This window comes from Ictidomys tridecemlineatus, chromosome 5 (genome assembly GCF_052094955.1).
Source record: "Ictidomys tridecemlineatus isolate mIctTri1 chromosome 5, mIctTri1.hap1, whole genome shotgun sequence".
NCBI lineage: Eukaryota > Metazoa > Chordata > Mammalia > Rodentia > Sciuridae > Ictidomys > Ictidomys tridecemlineatus.
The window spans coordinates 140,031,791-140,051,664 of NC_135481.1; the positions used below are offsets into that span (position 1 = coordinate 140,031,791).

The window sequence follows — 19,874 nt, forward strand, 5'->3', positions numbered from 1 at the left end:
ACCACAATTTGACCCAGTTATCCCAGTCCTTGACATATACCCAAAGGACTTAAAATCAGCATAATACAGTGATACAATCACATCAATGTTTATAGCAGCTCAATTCACAATAACTAAGCTATAAGAAAATGCATGGAGTTGAAGAATATCCTAAGTTTTATAAGCCAATCCCCAAAAAACAAAGGCTGAATATTCTCTCAATATGGATGCTAACACACAATAAGAGGGGGGAAGACAGAAGTTTACTGGATTAGACAAAGGGGAATGAACATATGACAACAGGAAAGACAGTAGAATGAACCGGGCATAACTTTCCTATGTTGATATGAAAATCTGCATCAGGTACAACCACAAGAATGGGATCCAAATTAGAATAAATTATTCTCCATGTATGTAAATATCAAAATGCACTCTACTGTCACATATATTTAAAAATAACAAATTTTTAAGGTGGAAGAAAAAGGATATGGTCCATTAATTGCTTTACACAAAACTGGACCATGGTCTTCACATTGGATAAAAAAGATAATTAATATGATAATACCATATCTTGCATCTATTCTTTCACTAATGGAAAAGTTAAGAGAACAATCCAAATAATTGGTCTCTTAACCAATGATGCTAAAGGAACCATCCATCATATCCAAAGTCATGAGCCAGACTTTCTAAAAAGCTATTGACTTCATAAAATGAAGTGACAATAATCTGTGTGTGTGTGTGTTTGTGTGTGTGTGTGTGTGTGAGAGAGAGAGAGAGAGAGAGAGAGAGAGATATGCTAGGGTTGAACCCAAGGCCTCACACCTATTAGGCAAGTGCTCTACCACTGAGCTTCACCTCTAACCCAATAGTCTGTACTGTGAAGCCACTGCTGTTGTTAGAACACTGTTTCAAGGGTTGGACACTCAAACCAGCCAACAATGACATAAAAATATGAAAGATGACTTCTTTTTCTCATCCTCTTCACTCCTTGCAACCCCACAGAAAAAATGAGGTACACATGTTCCCCACCTAGTTGCTCAACTTACCAACTTAAACACTGCTGGCACAACAGAATAGATGACATACACGTTTGTTACTGATGAGAAAAGGCATCTATCTTCAAAAACTTTCCATTTTTAAAAAACAATAAATAAATGCTGGTTAACTAATCATTTCTCTTCATTCTCTCTTCACTCCCTGACCCCTGCCCCTCCTCTCCCCAAAAACAAAAGTAAGAAAAATCGTACTCTCCTCATGTGAATTATGTTTTACTTTTAAATGATCAGGCATATAGCCATCTACTTTTCAGCCAAACAATTCTGTTAATACCCAGCTCAATGCTGACATATGGTAGTATCCTTGAATGACATACTGAAGTATATTTACAAAAGCCATGTTACTTGTATAAAAAGGTCACACAAAACAACAGCATCAACAACTTAGTCAAAACGTACAACAAGTTCATCAGTATGATCAATGGATCAACAGGAATAGCAATGTAGCAACATAATCACAGGTCACAGACAAAAGGACAGCATTTTACAAACTTGGCTTTGGGGTACTCAACATTCTGTCCCTCTCAGTACCATAAAATACTTATTTAAAATGCACACAAAGAAGTTAACCAAGTATGCTACAGAACACGTACCTAGGGGCTGGAGATGTGGCTCAAGTGGTAGTGCGCTTGCCTAGCATATGCGAGGCACTGGGTTGGATTCTCGGCACCACATAAAAATAAAGATATTGTATGTCCACCTAAAAAAAACTAAAAAATAAATATTAAAAAAAATTTAAAAAAGAACAAGTACCTAAATTAAACAATCTTCACTGTGAAACATCCAAAAAAAAATGTATACTTTAATTCTTTCAATCACCCCCAAATTTTCTTCTCAGTTTCAATCAGATGAAAAATACCACTGTGAAAGTAACTAAATAAATCCTTAAAGACAAGATCCTTGAGACTAGGTCCATTTATTATTTTAACCTTTAAACATCTTAACAATGCCTGGTACACAGTAGACACTAAAATCAATTTAATTATGTACCTCAAATTCGTGTAAATATTTCCACTGCTTCTTTTGGGGGGTTAAAATTGGACTTAGCTATAAATAAATAAATAAAATTGGATTTAGCCACTTACGTTCTTTATTTTTTTAATATTTATTCTTAAGTTTTTAGGTGGACACAATATCTTTATTTTACATTTATGAGGTGCTGAGGATCAAACCCAGTGCCTTGTGCATGCCAGGCAAGCACTCTATCACTGAGCCACAACCCCAGCCCATGCTCTTTATTATTAAGAATAAATATGTGATTTCATTCCTTAAAATCTGTAGGCTAAGTATAATTATTTGCCTTTTAAATACTACTAGTCTATTTCGTTTGGACCTATACCATCTATTCCTGATCAGGAGTGGAATTTCTAAATATGGGAAAGACAACCAAATATCTGCATTACCACAAAGCTACTATGTCATAGTTTCTAATGAGCAATTTTAGTACACTGCCAATACTAAAAAAGTATGCTGTAAACTTAAATACTGAATTTGTGAAAAACTTGGTTTTCTGCTGAAGTCTTGGCTCCTTTAGTATTTTTACATTTAAGAAAAGCAAATAGGAATTGTGGCCACTACTTAAGCACTAAGGCTACAAAGATCCCATGCAGTAGTAGCCACTAGACACACGAGAACAATGAATATTTAAAATGTGACTAGTCCATACTAGGATGTATAATATACACTAACTTTGAAGACACATTTAAAAAAAGAATGTAAAATATCTCAATTTCTTATATTACATGTTCAAATGTTTTTATCTTTGTGTTAAAATATTAAAATTAATTTCACCTATTTCCTTTTACATTCCTATGCATCTACTGGAAATTTTACATTACCTAAAATATGCAGCTCATATTTTACTTCTATTGGACGGTGCTGAGCTGAATTACTCTAACATACCAAATTCCAAAACAGACAACAAACATCAATTCCTTAGGTATATAACACTTTGTAGAAAAGCCATCTTACACGTTATACTACAAGTTAAAGCAAACTACCCAACTTCTTTCAAGTTTCCTTTTCCTTACTAAAAACTAGTTAGCCATGGAAGAAATTAAGTAGCTCTGATATTCTCATCGACCACTGTTGTCCCAAAAATTTCTGCGGTTAGCTGGCAGGCCAACAAATATTACTGGGGAGAGGTATAAAGTGTAACTTTACATTAACAAAATTAATAACTTCCCAAATGGCTAGTCATGGGGAAGAAAAAGAAAACAGAATGAACAAAGCATCAGTCTGCCATTGTAACTGGCTTCCACAACTGGGGCTTGAACCAAATGTTATTTGGGTTGCTCATAAAGTAACCTTTACCCCAAAAAAACACTGAATAGGATTACATTTGGATATCTTTTTTAACTCCTTCCCCAAAACCTAGAACAGTGTTTAATATAAATTGCACCATGACTAGAGCTGTTTGGAATAATTCTTATGTGTCCACTTATCAAATACATAGTCCAGTGAGTTCTGAGTTTATAGGAGTAACCCCACCCCATTCTTCTCTAATGCTCTAAAGGTTTTAGAATATCTTTCTCTCTTCCTTTCCTTCCCAACTCCTCAAAGCTATTATAGTTGTCATATGTCCACATCATATTTTGTTCAAATCTTTCTAATGACTCTGACCACACTGGCTCATTATTGTTCATAAATTTGCTTGGAACCATGACTTTTAAGCTTAAGAAAAAGGCTTTAGTCCCTCAGTTCTCTCATAAACCTCTTTCTAAAATAACCAATGTAGGGGTGTGGTTGTGGCTCAGTGATCAAGCACTTGTCTAGCATGTGTGAAGCACTGGGTTCAACTTCTCAGCACCACATATAAATAAATAAAGGTCCATTGATAACTAAAAGAAAAAAATTAAATAAAATAAAATAACCAATGTACTCATGTCAAAAAGCATTTCCCACTGAAAATCCTCAGACTAACTAAAGAAAAATTATCAATTTCTACATTATCATGCCAAACCTGAGAGTTAAAACTTCAGTTCACACAATATCCTTCTCCTCCTAGTCTGAAGTTATACTTGGGTGTTTTTTCCCCCATTATAAAGCAGCAATTTCACATAAGAAGAAAACAGAATACTAACTATTCTCCCACACACGATTTTAGTAACAGTCATATATTTCCCAAATACATTGAAAAAGCTAAGAGGAGAAAAAGCTTCAGGTAGATACCAAAAGTATGTTTTCTTGTTCACAATAAGGACATGACCTAAATTTGTCATCTACTCAAGTCTTTGAAAAGGAAACAAGAACATACTAACCATTCGTCTTAGAAATGTATCCACATTAAGAAAAGGCATTTTGACCTAAGAGTTAACAAAACACATTGTCCATCACATCCTATTTTGGAGCTCCCTAACTCTTTTCAAATTACATAAATAAGAGGAACAGTCTGGGACCACAACATTTGTACTATTAGGACCCCCCCCCATTTCATTCAATATATTATCATCTACTCACAAAATTCGTTTTCATATAGACAGGAACTTTTTATTAATTATCATTGGAATAAAAAGCTATTCGGCAGAGAGTACAATCAATGATCATATTCTTTTTTTTTTAAACTGTGTAACTATCCATAAGTTCTCATCATCTGTCCCTCATTTTAAAAACTCCTTCACACAACTAACAATTTGATTCTACCACAGAATATAGTTTTAGAAATGAATAGGCGATCTTTATAACAGTTTAAATTTGCCCCCGTCAAAGCCTATTTATAGAACACGATTCTGAAAGATAAGCACCAAGTGTATACCAGCCACAGTAGTGTTGTGTGAAAGGAAGACTGATTGAGGGCACAGTATGAAAGTCAAAAAGAAATGTGGGCATAAAGCTTGAGTTAATGAAGACCAAAAAATAAAAAAGAATGACATCTTTTTTTCTCTGCTTTTGGTTACTAAAATAGGCACTCTTATTTCCATTTCTACTGGGATAGCAAAAAGGTTAGCTAAAACAATGAAAGTTTAATAAGTATAATGCACCATAATAAATGTATACTCATATACTTCCCTTAATAAAGAAATATAATTGTAACATATGATCATATTATTAATTTCAAAATAAATTTACCAAGACATTTTTAAAATTGAGTAGTAGAAAGCTGAGTTTCTCAATCTTGTGAGCAAGACTTGTGAGGCTCTTAGTTAGCAAACCCACCAAGAAGAACCAAAGTGTTCTGCTTTTTGATCCCAAAAGAGAGGGCCTAAGAACACATTCTGCTATTATCACCATCCCAAACTGAAATCACAACATGTAACACATGCTCTGTTGCAGAGAACTTGGGTTGCACAGCTTTTTCCCTTTTCTGAAAGGTATGCTTTCATGTAGGCTTTCTTTTCAGTCACATAATACCCTCAGCATAATAACCCAGGAGCCTGGGCTCAGAGAAACTGCTATTCTGCTCATTTTCACCTGACTTCAACTTCATTCCTATTTCCCTCTCAGTGGCAAATCAACGCTGTCACACAACCTAAGATTCTACCCCTCTGAAATGAAAAAATAATAATAATAATAATAAAGGCAACTACCTCAAGCAGAGGCCTTTAAACTAAAGCCATCCTGTAAATATCCCCAACCTTAAGCTAGAGATTCAAATACTAACTACTGGTAATCCATAAAAAATTAAGCCCACAGACTCACATACAGTCTGTTGCAAAGTTCTGAAGGAATCACCTTCTAAAGATTATCTCTATGAAACAGTAGAAAACTATGGCTTGGGTTAAAAAAAAAAGGTAAAGAAAAAAAGCGAACAGGAAACAGGAAAGCAAATATTTCAGGGTATACAAGAATCAAATCTAAAGTATTTTGGATTTTTAAATCATTTTGTTTTCATATACTACTTTTATTAAGATTTATTTTCTTCAAAGGCAAAAACATCTCTTAAAATACTAATTACTTTTTCAATGAAGTGATCTGTAAATAAAGTCCAAGTCCTTTTTGTTATATTGGCTATATGTAATATTTGTCACTGGAATAGTTTGTCTTAATGTACGTCAAGATATCAGTTGTCTTCCCATGTTTTATTTGTAGGATTTCACATAACACAGTCTATTAGTTGTTTAAAAATAAATAACACCCTTCTAGTAAATAGTTTTGGTAAAATTGACAGAAAGAAAGGAGGAAAGAAGGCAGGAGAGGGGAGAGAAGGGAGGGAGGGAGGAAATAAACATGGGGGGAGAAGCTGGGGTACAGTTCAGTGGTAGATGCCTAGCATGGAGGGATCATCCACAGCATCACCAAAAAAATAGAAAAGAAAGTTCGGGCAGGATCAGCAGCCACTGCTCCATGCTTGTATCAGCGATTGTCAGATAACAAAATTCTGAAGTTTTTCTTCTAATGACTGGTTTGTAGAGTGCATTCAGTGCTGATTTATAACATACACTTCTCTGTGAGGTGAAAGAGCATGATGATGAAAGGCTATGGCTTTTGCTTCTAACTTGGACTAGAGCTAAAACGTGGCCCTTAAATAAATCTGAGCCAATTACTTAACTTTTCTGTGCCTTACTCCCCTGATTTATAAAACTGAGATAACTGTTACAGGATAAAATTTAGTGGAAATAATGTAAATGCCATGTTTAGTGCAGGGCCAGAAACCTATTAAGTTAAGTATCTAACAATACAACTCAGTATAATAAAAAATATAAACAAAGCATTTCTCTTTTCTTATGTATTATTTTTGTAAAGATGTTCAAATAATTCAGGAATTAAAGGATTTCCTTAGAATATTATTTCAATCCACTGTAAATTATATTCAAAGGTTTCAAACTTCTAAGACCTCTCTTAAAAACTGATGATTCCTTAGGGCATGATGGTGTATACCTATAAACCCAACTACTCACAGGTTGAGCCACTAGGATGGCTCAAATCCAGAAGCTAGAGACCAACCACGGCAACACAACAAGACTCTGTCCCCGACCCCCAAATATTGAGGATCCCATGTTAGGAGGGCCTAGAGTTCAATCCCTAACACCCCCACACACAAATTAATTATACCAAAAGAGCTTTTGTATGTGGAATATAACTGATACTACATCAAATATTAAAACTCAAAAATATATAAAATATTTACTAATTCATATTATAATATGCATTTTGGTGCATGCCTGTAATCCAAGCAACTTGAGAGGCTGAGGCAGGAAGATAGTACATTCCAGCCAGCCTGGACTATTAGGGAGACCCTGTCTCAGAATGCAAACTAAAAATGGCTGGACTAAAATGTAGCTCAGGGAAGATTGTGCCTGGGTTCAATCCCCAGTATCAAAAAAGAATAAATAAATTGGGCTGGGAGCTGTAGCTCAGTGGCAAAGCGCTTGCCTAGCATGTGTGAGGCACTGGGTTCAATCCTCAGCACTGGATAAAAACAAATAAATAAAATAAAGGCATGCTGTCCATCTACAACTACAAAAAAATTTTTAATAAATTAATTAAATATCAATGAATGTATTACATATTAAAATAACATACTTTCATAAAAAATATTTTTCAAACAAAACAAATGTGATAAGAAAGTGGTATTGTACATTTTTACAAATCTCTAATGTTTAGCTTAACAGAATATAGCTGGATTCTCTTATCTGCTTCTGCATTCAAATTTTTATATTGTTTTTGTTAAGTTATGATAAAAATTCAACCTCACATAGATACATAGTTGGAACAAGGAGTATTTTAACAGCCTTTTCAGATAATTGCTCATATTCTTTATATTAAACTAAAATTTGACAAGTAGGTGTATATTTAAGGTCGGCTGCAATATGAAATCTGAAAACATCCATAACTTTTTGTATTCTATTAAAATTCTTTTGTCTATTTAAAAGAAACTTTTACTCACATATGATTTGGTTAGATAATGATCATTTGAAAAACACTAGTACCCTGAGTTATGCATATCTTCCAAATGTAGATACAGTTCCTTATATACTATCAAAATCACATTTGTTAATATCACTAATAAACCTAAAATAGTTTTTAAATACTGGGAAACCTGTCAAGCTCACAGTGATAAATATTATGTTTTCAAAAATTCTGATTTTCCATCCGAAAATTTTATCTGTAGCAACAAATACTATTATCTTCCTTGAAGTAACAGTCTTGCTTTGTTTTCAAGAAAATATCTGCCAAATAACTACCTACCTTCTTAATAACCAAAGTTTTCACTCTTCAAGTAAAAATGGAGTTCCACTAAAGCAAGAGTGAGGGGGAAAGAAAGAAAAGGAGGAGAGAAAGGAAAAAGAGAAGCAGCAGTTTACCCATAGACAATGGGACAAGAGAGCTTTTCCTCAAGACAACTATAGTAATTTCATGTACAGAAGTTCTTTGAGCATATTTCTCTACATCACACATTTTTCAATGTGTGCTTGAAGACTGAAATTTAATAAAATTAATATTTACTGCTTCATCAAAGATAATAAGTAAAAAAAAGACAATGAGTGAAACTGGCATTATTTTTCACTCAGAATATTTAACTGTTATAAATATCAGGACTATGGCACATTGGAATATTATTATCATGGAATATTCTGAATACATACTCCAAAGAATTGAAAGTAGGAACTTAAGATATTTGCACACCCATGTTTACAGCAGCATTTTACACAAGAGCAAACAACAACTGGAAGCAGCAATAGTGTTCATCAATGGAGGGACTAAAATGCAATGTAACATATACACATAACAGAATATTATGGTACCTTTGGAAAGTAGTAAATTCTGACATATGCTACAACATGAATAAATTTTGAGGACATGCTAGTTGAAGTAAGTCTATTACAAGAAGATAAATCCTGCACGATACCATCTATATGAAGTACCTAGAATAGTCAAATTCATAGACAAAGAAAAATCATGCTCGCCATGTGGTGGGGTGCCGAAAGGAATGGGCAGTTTTTGTTTAATGAGCAGTTTCAGTTCTGCAAGATAAAAACATGGCAGTGGACACGGGCAGTGGTAATATTATACAACAATGTAAATGTATCTAATGTTACTTAACTATGGTTAAAATAGATTTTATGCTGTATAGATTTTGCCACAATTAAAATGTAAATACCAAATTAAATATTCATTAATGGCATACTAAGCAGTTAGTGTTTTCTAGTTGAATAAACTCTAAAATAGATTATAGGCAAGACCGAGAACCACTTAGAAAAAGAGACAATCTAAATTGAACTCAAAACATTTCCTCTTCCAGAAAGCCTAGCTAGCCATCCCCAAGACAGAATGAGTCATGCCCCACAGCTACACATTTCATTCATAACCAACAAACTTTCAGAGAAACTTCCAATCGTTCTGGACTACTACCATCTCTTACTTCCCACCATCTACTCACCAACTTTCATCCATTTGACCTTCAAATATCCAGTAGAACTGTTAACTCCCCTCTATCTTCACTACTTTCAGGACTACTTTCACAATCTCTATCCCAGACTATTGTAATTCTCTCTTGTAACTTGTCTCTTAAGAGGCAGTGCTTCCTTCTTCCCCAACTAAGTCACTATCCATACTGCTCCCAGACCACATTCTCCAAAACAAGACTACACTCTCCCCCTTCTGCTTCAGGAGGCTAAGCCCTAAATTCTCTATACAAACACATGAGACACTTCCACCTACTCCAACTTGACCTATGACCATACCCTAACCACACTAAATAAATCAAATACATGTTACTGCTCGCTGCTGTCACACATTTAACTTTTTGATGTCTGTTTCTTTGTGCACACTGCATTGCTTCAGAAACATCTTTCCATTCCTTCTCTCCTCAACCTATTCCTGGAAAACCCTACTTACACTTTATGATCCAGTACAATCCTTCATCCCTCATTTGTGTTCCTTTGATTTCTGTATACCACAAAGTTGATATTGTGTCACCATTATACCATAAAGTGCTATCTCCCTGACTATATTGAAAAATTACCTTTTAATGTCTTTGAACATTCTGTTCAAATACTTTCTTCAATGAACTTATTCTACTTGTACTTATAATCTGACATAATACTTATTCTTTTTGTTTTGCACAAGACATAAAAGAGTATTTTCTCCAAAGATATGTTCTCTGTGAACTGGGACTATTCATTACTCCCCTTTGGTTCTTTCAGGATTTAGCCCATAATAAGGTGTTTCAAATGTTTGCTAAATGGAATCACAAAATAAATCTATCCCTAGAAACCATCAAACTAGCTCCATTCTCACATATTTTTCCCTCAAAGTATCTACCCTCTGCTTACTTGAAATACTGTAAAATATAATTACACTTAAAACAATTAACAAAATAACAAAATTGCAAACAAATATTTATCTATTCATGTCTCCTAAAACAGGAACACACAAATATTGTAACTAATTCATTTCTCAACAGGAATGCAGACTGGTAAGGTCAGTATCTGCTGCATAGCATCTCCTCTTCTACCTTCCAATATCCTATACTTAGAGAAAAAAAAATTTTTTTCCCAACACTACAGTTGCAATTGCTTCTAAACAAATATGTGCCTAACAACAAGGAACATGCTATATAAAGTAGGTACTGTTTTTTTCTCATTTTACATACAAGAGAACTGCAGCTCAAAAAGGGTTACGTACCATATACAAATACACGACAATGAATCTGACATATATATAATTAGAATATACTGATTAAAATAATGATAATAATAATAACAATAGGAGGGAGATCAGTGGATGAGGGGCAGGGAGGAGAAGAGGGTAAGGGAAGGTACTAGGGAATAAAATTAATCAAATTATGTGCATAAAACAATTTGATACAATGAATCTCATTATTATATGTAATTACAATGTGCCAAATTATAAAAAGGCATTTTTAAAAAGGGTTAGTTACCTAGTTCAAGGTTACAAAAAGCAATTGAGAGAAAGAAGCAAGACCTGAACCCACAATCATGAAATCACATATTGCCATGGGAATGTCAGCCATTATCTCTTCACTGAGGATGCAAAATGCATTTATAATAAACAAATGGAATTACTGCACTAATGTGAAGCATATGGTTTTAATGGAAGATTCAAAGCAAGCTTATTTTTCCAGTCACTCCCCTTTGTATTTTAAAAGGATTCTACCAATAGTAGCATACACAACAGATAGTCCTGGTTTCAAGGTACACCATCCTTCATTACCTAAAGGCTATTAGCAAAATCTGCAAATGTTGACAATTAACAACAACCCCCACCACCCCCCCCCCAAAAAAAAAAACACCTTGGCTTTGCAATGAGACTAACTTCAGCCAAAGTTCTGGATCCTGTCCTTCCTGGCTATATAAGTAACCTAGTTTCTTTGCACCGGAGGTTTTCTTAACTAAAACATGAGTTAAAAGTTTCCTTCAAAAGATGCTGAATATAAAGCACATGAACAGCATCTAGCACATATTTAGCACTCAATAAATCTAAAGTTGTTTTTCACCCTACTCCCTGTGTACTAGAATCTTGTCTCCAATTTGTGTACCCACACTAAACTAGAATTCAAATAACTTACTTGGGTCCACAGTAAAATCAGGATGTAAATAATGGATTCTTGTCAAACCCAATTGTTTTGAGGATACATAAAGTCCACATGCAAAATTAACAAAGTCAGCTAGCAGCCAAATGAGACTAGAATCAAGAAGTCTTTTAAACCACTCAGTTGAAAACTGAATAAAGGATACACATCTTTCAGGAAATGATTATAGATACAGCAAAATACCAAGACGAAACAGTCTGAAATGGTTAAAACTGTTAACCCATATGTTCCTCATAAGCCCAGACATATCAAATAAGTTACATTATGAAACCCTACAGATAAACACAAAACAGATCTTACATCATGGGTGTGCCTAGGATTCTAGATAAGAGTTTATGAAAACAATAACAACAACAATAATAATAATAATCCATTGCTACATAAGGCCCCACTAAGTGCTATGAATTGACGAACAATAATAGGTACGAGGAGGTACATACAAACAAGAAAGGCAAAAGAACATTAAAGATAACTAAGATAATTAATTACTGGTCTTTCAACACAGTCACAATCTAACAACCATTCACCCAGTAAACACTTCAGAGCCCTAATCATGCTACAAGTACTAGGGATACAAAGGTATGACACTAGTCCAGTAAAGGGAATAACATACAGAAAAATATACAATACAGGATACAAAGCAATGTGCTAAAAAGGCTTGATAGGTCAGAAAGACAGATTATCTCCAACTATGAGAATAAAGTAGGTCTTAGGCAGGAAATATCCTCCAAGATTCATAACCAAACCTAAGGCAGAATCAGCTACTGAGAGAAAGGAACATTCCATATGTCTCTAGACTCAAGCAGCACTGGCACACAAAATGATCGATACATGTTTTTGGAATGTCTGAATAAAAAAAGGCACAAGCTGATGTATAGCAGTAATATAACCAAAATTGTGACTCAGGAAGAATAAACTGATAGAAAAGAAAATCACTTCTGAAGTAATTTTTTTCATTCCTGGTCAGTCCTCCTTAGAAATCTATTATATCAATAATTTCCGGTGATGTGTGTAGTAACAACAGGATAAGTTAGGTTATAATAATCAGAAAGTATAAGAGGCTGACCATTGTTAAGTTCGCTCCTCACTCAAAGATCAACATGAAGCCAGATGTGGTGGCACACACCAATACACAGCTACTAGGGAGGCTGAAACAGAAGGATCTCAAGTTTAGGGACAGCCTCAGCTTTAAACTTTAGTGAGACCCTGCCTCAAATTAAAAATAAAAGGGCCTGGTGATGTAGATAGTGGTAGAGTGCCACTGGGTTCAAACCCCAGTACCAAAAAAATAATAATAAAGATCAACATGGTTCTAAGGCAACTCAGTAGGGTTGCTGCCCTTCATGTTCCAATCCATTGTTCCAACCCCTTTATTCAATACCATACTTCCAAATCAACTTGTATGTCCTGGTCCCACAAGTAAGAAATGGAGAAAGATTTTTCTACCAGCTGTTAAATGCTTCTATCCAAAACTAACACTTCAGTTCTGCTTACATTTCCTTGAACAGAACAAGTAATATGGCCACACCAACTTAAGAGGCTGGGAAATGTGATACCACACATGCATAAGAGTAGGAAATCAGAAGAGCACTAATAATCCAGCATGTTGATTTTATTTTTATAAACCATTATGTTTTAAAGAAAAATATGCTTGTTTTCCTCTCTTTTTGACTATTTTAGGAATCAAATCCTGAGCCTCTTATATCAAACCTCAGGCTGGCAAAAGAAGTCAATCCCTAAAATGTCTGGTTTTTTTTTCTTCTTCTTCTTCTTCTTTTTTCATTCTGGAAGGAGTTGAACCTAGGGGCACTCTAGCACTAAGCTACATTCCCAGCCCTTTTTATTTCTATTTTGAGATAAGAGTCTCACTAAGTTGCTGAGACTGGCCTGGAACTTGCAATCCTCCTGCTTCAGCCTCCTGAATCACTGGAATTACAGGCAAGCACCACTATGCCCAGCAAAATGCCCAATTTCTTTGTATTAGGTATCATCATAGTAAATTTGTGCTTGGGACATCTAAGTTTCCAACAAAATTCCTATGTAGCCATATAAGTATCATGACTCTGAGATTAATCTAATTTCTAATTAATTCACTAACTCAAAAGAATTTAACATGTGCAGTGGCACATACCTATAGCTGTAATCCCAGCAACTTTGGGAGGCTGAGAATCTAAATTTCCAGGCCAACTTCAGCAATTTAGTGAGAACCAGTTTTAGGATTTATAAAAAATAAATAAAAATAAAAATAAAAATTTAAGTTGGGAGATGTAGCTCAGTAGTAGAGCATCCCTGGATTCAATCCCCAGTACCACGAAAAATAAAAATGAAATTGAGGCAAGGTAAACTAAGTCATATGCCCCAAGTAATTAGCAACAAACTAAGCTGAGAACGCAAATCTGCTGAATCCTAATCCAGTGTCTCATCACTGACAACCAAGTTTTTTTCAGCTACAGAATGCTCTGTGTCAGAATTTATCCTTCTCATCTTTGTCATCTGGCATCTTTTATCAGTACCCTCACATTACTCTATTATTCACATATTATTATTATTTTGTTCTTCATCACTCACTCATTCTTTTTATTATTTTGTTCCCTATTAGTATTTTCAGATGTCCTAGAATAAGTGCAGAGAAACATTTAACTCTTAGCACTGATTTACCAAACCTTTCATGTTTAATCCACATCCAGAAGACAGGAAAGAAAGTAACAAGACTCAAAGAATCCTTTGATATGTTAGCAGACATGGTTCTATTCAATGTCTGACCTGTTATTTGCTATTACTCCATTTTCTTCATGCATTATCTTTTGTCTAGACAATACTGACACAAATTAACTAGCTTCTTTGGTAAACAATTTATAGCTCAAGTTACTAGGAGGAAGAAATACTGAGAAAGCAAGATGGCACACTTCTGAGATTCAAGCTCAAATAACGCAGTTGCAACAGAAAAAAATTAAAGTTAGCCTGACCCCAAAAGATTTCCAACAAAGATACCCTTTGGGAAGCCTATAAAATTCCCATTAATTCAGGTTGGCAGAGGATGTCCTCAAAATTTCACATAAAAGAGGGTTCCCACAAAAACAAAATAACATCTAGACATTTAGGTAGCATGAATAGTTCAAGAATCAGGTATCGGGGCTGGGGATGTGGCTCAAGCGGTAGCGCCATAGCGCGCTCCCCTGGCATGGGTGAGACCAGGGTTCGATCCTCAGCACCACATACAAACAAAGATGTCTCTGCCAAAAACTAAAAAAATGTAAATAAAATATTTAAAAAAAAGAATCAGGTATCTATCCTACATAAAACTTAAAAAAAAAAAGGCAGTTCCAAAGAGACCACAGAACTCCTCCCACAAGTGAATAACCATATACACATTCCATAACATAATTTTAGAGCCAGCATAGATCAGTTCATCTACTTCTAGTCTTTAATTTGTTTTCCTGGGGTGGGGGCATGGACGTCTACTGGAGATTTAACACAAAAGCACCTTACCACTGAGCTACATCCCCAGCCTTTTTTGTTTTTTATTTTGAAATGGGTCTCACTACCTTGCTTAGGGTTGAGTTGCTGAAACTGGCCTTGAACTTGTGATCCTCCTGTCTCAAGCTTCCAAACCATTGGGATTATAGGAGTGCACCACCATGCCCAGCTTCTAGGTTTATCCATTACATTATAATTAATCAGCTTGTTCTTTATAACCAGGAATAGGCTAAAGATCAGCCAGATAAAATTCCTAAAATTTTCCAAAAGAAAAGAAACTTTGATATATTTATACTGCCTGTAGGTGACTTATGCACCCAACTTAAAATCTCCTGTGCAACTGGCTCTTACTACCTAAAGTACAAAAAAATCTTGACAAGTGTTATCTGGTTGGAAATCACTGCTGTTATAACTGAGACCAATTAATTCACCCTTGCTCATAAAAAATAAAAGAAGTTTTGGTACACTAAAGTCAAGAGCACAGTTTTAATGTTTAATTTTATTTTCTTGAGCATTTAAACTATAATGTCAACACATGAACTGAGACCTGAGGTACAATGTGTGGATTATGTACAGTCATGTTTTCAGAACTAAATGAGATTTAACATTAATTCTATAAATTTTGATATAGAACAGAATGGCCCCAGATGGCCTCTCAGAGCTCCTTTTTAAAAGGGTACCTTACTTCCTATCATCTCTACAAATCTTATCTCAAATACTTCCCTGTCTCACTGATAAGAGTTACTCTGGACCCACAGGAAGTATCCAAAAGAACACGATATCAGTCACTCCTTTTATTTGAAAGTTGCCTTCATGTGTCTTTTAATATTGAGAACTGATCTTAGATTAGCTTTTAGTGCTTAGGGCCTCACTGAAGCTATTCTTTAGAAATACAAAGTTCTTTGATTTATTATTGGTTGTCAAGAATCCAGTATTCTAATAGTATTTCTATCATGACACTTAAAACTTTAAAAACTTGCTTTCTACATATTATGAAAAAATTGTTTAAAAAATGGTAAGTAGGCACTCATGTTCTGTCAGTGGGAGTCTAAAGATTGTAAGTTTTCTGTAGTCAACTTGATATTATCAATGAACAGTTGTTGAAATAATTTGCCCTAGCAATTCCATTTCTGTGAGAAAAAAAGTAAACAAGTATTCAAAAATACATGTATAAGTTGGTTATGGTTTGAACACAAGGTCCACCCTGAAAAGTTCATGTTAGGCAAAGCAATAGTTTAGAAGTGAAATGATTATGAGCTGTTCCCTCATCAGTAGACTGTAATTCATTTAATTGATTAAAAATTTGAATGGACTACCAGATGGTAAATGTAGGCAGGCAGGGCTTGGCTAGAGGAAACAGGTCAGTGGGGCCATGCCCTTAAAGATTATATCTTGTCCCTGGCTCCTCTCAGCCTCTCTCTCTTTTTACTTCCCAGGTACCCTGAGCTAAGCAGCTTTTCTCCACCATACCCTTCTCAAACATCGTGCTCTGCCTTACCTCAGGCCCATAACACTAGTATCGCCTGACCAAGGACTGAATCTCTGAAACCATGAGCCCAAAGTAAATTTGTCTTCCTCTAAGCTGTTCTTATCAGGAATTTTGCTTACAGTGATGAAGGGCTCAATAACACAGTGATTCATCACAGCAAGGTTTACCTTAGCAAAAAGGAAGAGGGGGAAAATTAGGCAAGGCAAGGGGGGGGGGGGGAATATAACCTAAATATTCAAATAGGATATTTAGTGAATGAGGATAAATCTAAATTCATATAATGAAACATTATATAGCTATTTAAAAATATATCAGTTACTTGATAGAATATAAAGCTATATTCATGAAATGTTTTGTAATCTGTTTACACTTGAGTATATATGTCACACATGGATTGTATTTATGTACACAGGTATACACACACACACACACACACACACACACACACACACACACACACCCTCTCTACAAATTTTCAAGTTTGGAAAGAAAAACATCTAATTATACCTAAAATAATTTCTTTGAGTAATGTCAACTACTTATATGTGTACTTTTTTGTGTAATGTATAATTTCTGACTTTCTAGAGGGCCTGAATATTACTACTTTAAAAAAAATACGACTTCTTAAAAATGTTTTTTTTGTAAAGCATAAGAACTATCTGATGACCCCTAGCATATGAGATTATAAAGTAGAAAGTTAACTATAAAAATAAACCTACTAGCAAAGTCAAAGTTACATAAGGTCCTGCCAAAATCATAACTCACAATGGATGTCTCCTTTGCATAACTATTTCAACTCTTGCTAGAATGAGGCATTGCAGAGAGTCTGGGCTCTAAAATCACAGACTCATGTTCAACACCCAACTCTGCCAACATTCTGTGTAATCCTGAGCAATTTATGTAGTCTGAGCCTCAGTCTCCTCATTCATAAAATATAATAATAGATAGTACCTCTTAAAAGAGTTGTGAGGATTAAAATATGGTTTGCAGAGCACTTAGTACTAGGCTTGGCATATGAAAAGCAATAATAAATGATGGCAATTATTACTATTATTATTGTTTTTATCATATCTTAATGAAAAAAATTATGAGCACTTTTAAGGGCAGTGACCTCATCTATATTCAATCCTCAATTCCTCGCATCTAGCAGTGTGCCTGATATACAGCAGGCCTTCAGTAACATGCTGAATGAAGTACATCCAAAATTAATTAACCTCCTTGAGCCTTAATTCCAGAAGAATCCTAAAACTATCTTGCTTATACAGATCAGAACTGATATACATAAAATACCCAAATCAATAGTATTCTCAATAAATGAACTTTTCCCTGCACATTTCTATAGGCATCAAGGCTGAAGGAATAGAATAAATAACATTTTTCTTCTGAATTTAGTACTTGGGTCCTGAGGCATCTCACAGAGGACATATTATTTTTATTTGGTTTCAGGAAAGAAGTTTCTCCACTTAAGGACACATATCCTAGAGACCTAACAATTGAAGCAGTAGTCTTTAGACTGCCACAATCACTTCTGGCCAAACAGCCAAAACAATATTTTACCACAGTGGGTTGGGGAGGTAGGGAGTGTGGTATATCAGAGAATTCATGAATTTACAATACAATATATACAAACAGGAACCATGAAAAACAGTGTTATCAATTGTTCTTGGACTTCAAATAAATGCTGTTAAGATGCTGACCTGAATTTAAAAGCATGGGGGGGGATTCAACATTTTTATATACACTGCCCAATGAATTATTAAAAACTACAAAATTTATTAAGGCATTCACTGCCTCAAAAAAAAGTATTTTCTTCACAAAATTCAAAGTAAGTAGGAATGCATTTTAAGAAGAAAAACAAATTCTAGAGGGGGAAAAAAAGGTCACTAAATTCTATGGGGGGAAGTGAAAAAACTGACAAGAAACCAAAAATAATTTTGTATAAATCATAACATTTTTGTGCTGGTATTTAAAGGTCTTCCAAAAGAAAAAAGTCTTAACATAAGGGAGAACTCAAAAATTGCACAGATCAGTAATTTGTGCAGCTTTGTTTAATTTTCCATGTCTAATTTAACAGAAACCTCAGATTTCATATAAAAGTGCTTAATAGAAGGTTTATGGTCCTATTTCTGTAATTATTCTGTTGAAAGGAAAATAGGCTACTCAGCACTCATTTGCTTTGAGTTAAAGTTGTCTCATTGGTATCCTGAAAACATATCTTGCCATGTTTTACAGAAACATTTCACAGTTTATAGTATTATACAAAAGAATAAAAGTAACATTTAAAAATCACCATTAAGGAAATGATAACTTTAAAGATAACTTAGATGAACATAATTAAAATGAAGCAAGGGTGAATTTAATGGTATCAGACAGATTTTATCATAATAAAGCTGACATTTTAAAAATGATGCATGCAAAGAATAGCAAAATTGGGCTAGGGTTGTGGCTCAGCATTAGAGTTTTGGCCTAGCACGTGGCCTAGCATGCGTAAGCCCTGCGCTCAATCCTCAGCACCACATATAAATAAATAAAATAAAAGTATTGCATCCAACTACAACTAAAAATTTTATTCATCCTTCCATCAATCCAAATATTTCCTGAATAGCAACTATTATGTACCATGCTAAGGACAGAGTGATGACTAAAGCAGAGAAAAATCTGCCTCCATGGAGGTTATAATCTAGGAAGAAATTCAGACATGTGGTATTGCCTTACCCAATCTACTCAGTTAATCTGACAAATAAATCCTACTACATTAACTTGTGAGAAAGGAAATAAAACAGTGGGCAAAGACAATATAGGATTAAATAAAGAAGTGAGTGAAAACAGTACATCTCAAATCCCTATTTTAAATAGGAAAAACAATCATTTATTCTAGCATGGTATCTTTAAAAATTCATTTCTGTAGCTTAAAATACTGGTATAACCAGATAAGTCTCCAAAAGAAAACTTCTATCTTGTCTAATTTATATACATAATTTATACTGACCAAAAAAAAAAGTTTCCAAAAAAGTCCCCTTTTTCAAAAAGGTAAGTAAATGTTCTCTTCAGACATTCTAGGGTGACTTAAAACATTTAACTAAGCCAATCTCAATTATGCAAAGATCATATACAGTATTATTCAAGGTCCAGCTGTACAACATTCCTTCCACAAATCTTAGTGGAAGAACAGAAAGAATGAATAGCTTAAACTTGGGTGTATTTAATGTTAAAAAGAGATTCTCCAGCCACAAGCAACTCATGTTTTAAATTTTCAGATTTTAAGGGCAGAAGGAAAGGAAAAGGAGGAAAGAGACTTTGAAAAAACGCCATCTGATAGAGGAAAAAGTTCAGGGCCATTCTTTTCTAGCCCCATTAAAAGAACAAAGTCTCATTCATG

General features: G+C 34.6%; 1 protein-coding gene across 12 annotated transcripts in view; it reads right to left on the minus strand.

Annotated features, from left to right (window-relative positions):
- Akap13 (A-kinase anchoring protein 13) overlaps nt 1–19,874 on the minus strand; it is a 315,221-nt gene that overhangs the window by 284,865 nt on the left and 10,482 nt on the right. The window contains exon 2 of one of the 12 annotated variants that reach the window (XM_078051200.1): nt 1,628–1,744. The exons of the other annotated variants lie outside the window; for them this stretch is intronic. The gene's annotated coding sequence lies outside the window, so the exon portion shown is untranslated. The remainder of the gene's footprint in view (nt 1–1,627; nt 1,745–19,874) is intronic. 12 annotated transcript variants of the gene reach the window in all.